Here is a 4,737-nt window from a genome sequence, read left to right on the forward strand (position 1 = left end):
CTCACAAACTTTGTCAGATTGTGTAAACAGGAAGGGACAATCTTGTTTAAAAAAGTGAGATTAATGTTGATTAGCACACCCAAGTTCCAGACATTTAATGATAAATAATAAAGGAAAAAGACAGGACTAGTGATACATGTCTGAGTTTAATATTCAAAAATGTGCTGATCGACATATTTAATATTAGAAATGACAGGTAGAACATGATCCGCTTTCTTTTTTTAAGCTTCTTGTTAACTTTTCCATCTGCAGTTTAATGCTGAGTAGGTTTCATACAGTCGAAAATATCAAAGCTCAGCTGAAAAGTGGAAATTAGGTACCACCGGAGCTTCCCAGCTTCCAGCCAGACAGCTCACGCACACATCATGCTACCATCACTGAACCTCAAGCAGCCCTTTGTACAGAGGTGTTAGCAGTGTGCGTGTGTGTGTGTGTGTGTGTATATGCTCTCCTGCTGGCACAGCTAACACGGTATACATGAGCAGCATACAGCCACTGGCATGTAGTCTGCAGGGGATGTGGGAAGTCGAGAAAACCCAAGGGGGTTTCATCTTGGTTTCCCCACACGCACACTTTTTACAGTGGGTGTCACTCCCCTTAGTGTTCTCGGGCACACAGCCACACTTTGACACTAAAAAAGGTGAAAATCTTTTGCAAATAATGAAACTTCATCCTTTAAGATTTACTTTTCTGCTTCCCGAGCTCTCCCTTTCTCTCTTTTAGCCTGATTGATTGTTTCGCCCTGTTTTCGTCAACAGAGAATTTCACAGGAAACGATGGTAATTAAGAAATATTGATGCTGGATACATCTATTTGCTTTTCCAAAATGATCATTAGTAAAATTCGGCTGCAGTCGTTCATCACTGTGCAGAGGCTCTTGGCATCGGACACACATGGTCGCTGTGGGCCTATCCCAGCATTTCTCTTGGCTATGACTTCATTAGAGCTTGATTTGCTGTCCTCCAAACATGTGTCTCTCTGGGAGATATGATATAATGAGTGGACTAACTGCTAATCTGTCTTCCATACGCACTGTAAAACATGACATACCTAAGCAATACAACGAGGTGGACAAAATACCGGAATCACCATGACAGGAGTGTTCATTTGGATTGTTGATAAGCTTGTGTTAGCTTTAAAATTGCCTTGATGATATGTTTTAAGAGAAACATAAGGCAATTAGTGAGGTTCCTAAGAGGCCCAACATTCAGCAGAATATCCATCACACAGTCTGAAAGATTGCGAAATCATTATAACACACCGTATAACTACGGAAGGATACAATAGTTAGGTTTCCGTTCAAGAAACATAAAGTTCCTCCTTGAGAACGGCTAAAGAGCACGTACTGAATTTAGACTCTTCCTCTGGTCTGTAATGCTGGTCTGTAATTCCCTTTACATATGAAGATTGTGAGGATCACAATCATACTTGCAGCAACACAACTAAAAAATTGAACAAAATCAAAGCATTTCTTGTCTATCTGCATGGTTAACTGTTCAATTAATTTATCTTACGTTAAGTTGTTTTATGTTTCAGTGGTGCTGTCCACACTTACGCTAAAGTAATCTGACCAGAAGAGGATGGGAGCCACGTTATATATCAGAGTAGGGGCTGAGATAAAGGACATTTTCTTTTTTGTTAGGCCTGTTTGAGTTTTGTTTGAATGGTTGCTTTGTTAAAATACTTTGTTACTATAGTTTTAGTTTTAGATTTAGTTTTGTTCTTTTAAAGGGAACCAGTTTTTGTTGAACCAAATTTATGTTCTGAGTTATAATAGTAGAATCTGGTAACTCCAGTATTTTGTTCTAATTGGATTAGAATACTTTTTTCATTGTGTTCGTTAAAACTTGTAATATTTATTCTATCCAACATAAAAGCTGATTGACATTTTCTTCATTTTTGTGACTAAGAATTTTACATACTTTATTTGACATTATTCTGTAATTCAAGTTCAGTAATAGTCAGTGGGTGTTTTTGGCAATTTGACATTTTTTATTAGAGTGTGCTCAAATATGGGATATTGCAGGATTGCTGGATTTCTTTTTCACATTTTAACTAGCCAATACTTTGACATTTTTTGATACATTTATCCCAAATTATACATTTTGGTTCATTTTGATGGTAAGAAAAACAATAGAAAATTATTTTTCTTTAATAGTTTTTGAGATATTGATGTTTCAACATTGCCTCAGCTTTCAATCTTGAAACCTATTTGGTATATTAATGATCAAACTTTGCAACCATTTGCCAACCAATCAGGAATAGCCACTTTCCCCTAGTGGCTGAAGGCTGCCAGGGAGTCACTGACCAATCTCTAGGCCTGCATGATTGGGCCTTAGCAATCAATTTCACAGCGACTACCAGCAACCTCTAGCAACTAATTGCAACTGATTGGGGGATATTTATTTCTCTCTAGCAGCTGTTGGTTGCCAGGTGAGCACTCACTGGTTTCTAGACCTGTCTTTGTAAGGCCTAAGTAGTATTAAGAATCACAGACGCAGTTTATGAGTTGTCATCTCTCACTGCTGTCTATTCAAGTGCATCCATGGTTGGTGCACACAAGAAAACTAAATAGTTGGGCGGAGTACAAACCATGCAGTTCTGGAAAGTATAAAATGAGGTCTGATGTGTCTTTTACCTTTTGCCTGCATGCAGAGGTTTATTTTTACAAGAAACAAACAAAACGTAATGATAGCTCTGCAGGAATGAAAAGTCATGTGCCACAGAGAGTTGGCTGCCTGCACGGTTTCATTCTAGCCAAACACTGCAGCAGGTGATTTCGCTCTCAAAGTTTCGCCAGTTATTGAAATCACATGACCAAAACCTAGAATGGGGATAAAAAATAAAAAAGAAGTGCATGAGACTTTGATCGGTTTTGAGCTGCTGCATGCTAGCTTAAATCCTCATGTTGTAATGCTCAGAGGTGTTGGCATTCAAAAGCTGCTTTAATCCATTTGTACAAGATATTTTGAGGCTGCACAGAGTATTGACTCACTGTCTGCTGGGATGGCGTTTGAAGATGGAGGGAACTGACTCCAATAGCCCGACTAGTGAAGGTCACACTTTATGTGTGCTGAGAGTGCAGCAAATCTCTCTGCAAATCTCTGTCATAAACACACACAATCTGCTGCTGTACAGCTCTGAACCCTGACCTGACAGCAGAGCAAAAACCAATTACTGCTCATTTGGACTGAGCCTGTCTTGTAAGTGTGTGTGTGTGTGTGTGTGTGTGTGTGTGTCTGCGGAGTTTCAGCAAAACTCTGTGAGCACAAAAAGTAACAAAAGAATGATTTATGATGGTCTGTAGGATAAGTTAAGTGTTAAAAGACATAGTTTGCTATTAGTCAGTAAATCCTCAAGATACCTTTACAGTCAAAGCTGGACTCGTAAATCAAGTTCAGGGATGTCAAGTATTATCGAGACAAGTTTAGTGGAAACTGAGTTGTAGAAGACTCAAAAAAGGTGAAAAAGATAGAAAGAGTGAATCATTACTGATACAGGTGGGCTGTTACATGCACTGCAAACTTGAACTGTGAGAAAGCAAAATTTCTGTGCAGGCACTTTGGACATAAACTGATCTTTAACCTTCACAGTTTTGTACTGTTGTGAGAGTAGCTGCAGGTAACAGTGTTAATTCATAGCTAGCAACTAGACATCCCATGTTCTGTGTCCTTCAAGTTTGAGACAACCTACTTACCTGTAATATTTCCTGCAGTGTGGCTGCATCAGAACTGGACTATTCCCTGTTGTGTCCCACATGTGAGAAATGACAGCTATGAAAATAATCCTGGCCTTAAGCTCACAAATCTGTCTGAAGTTCACAGTGGTCCTCCAAGTTATTCATATGTCTTAGTAAGCTGCTACTGCAATAATTTCCAATATTCTACTTTTACAGTGTCATATTTTTAATATTTAACTCCACATAAATGAGCCTGGACATGCACCAAACTCAACACACACAGTATACAGACAAAATTATTGGGTCACTTACATATTAAACCTACTGGAGCTCATCCATAGAAACCATACCACAAAGCTCCTGGAGCACAGTTGTTGTGCTGATGTTAATACATTAGTTACATTTATGCACTACACGCCTGAGTACTCATGGCATCGCTCTGTAACTTAACATGGTGTGCCACGTCTTGGCTGAGTTGCTGTGGTTTCTAAATGTGTCCAGTTTGCAGTAATACCAGTTATAGTTCATTGTGGAGTATCTAAGAGGGAAGATGTTTCACACCCTAACTTGCTGCAATAGTGGCATCCTATCGCAGTGCCATGCTGGAATTCACTGAGCTCCTCCGAGCGACCCATTCTTTCACAAATGTTTGTAAAGGCAGACTGCGTGACTAGGTGCTTGAATTTGTACACCTGTGGCAATGGGGCTGAAAACACCTGAATTCAAATTGTGCGTGGCACTTTGGTACTTGATCAGAAGCATTGGCCTTGAGGCGACTTTTGTTGTGATTTGGCGCTATATAAATAAAATTGAATTGAATTGAATTGGCACCACATTTCAAATCAAATCAAATCAAATCACTTTTATTGTCACATCACATGTGCAGGTACATTGGTACAGCACATGTGAGTGAAATTCTTGTGTGCGAACTTCACAAGCAACAGAGTTGTGCAAAATACAATAATGTAAACAAGCAAAATACAAGAATGGCTACATCTGAAACTAATAAATATATGTACAGTATATAATAGTATATGCATTTCTGGATGTGTATACTA

The sequence above is a fragment of the Rhamphochromis longiceps genome, linkage group LG12 (assembly GCF_057381845.1).
Source record: "Rhamphochromis longiceps isolate RC_006_pf linkage group LG12, R_longiceps_female_GT1.1, whole genome shotgun sequence".
NCBI lineage: Eukaryota > Metazoa > Chordata > Actinopteri > Cichliformes > Cichlidae > Rhamphochromis > Rhamphochromis longiceps.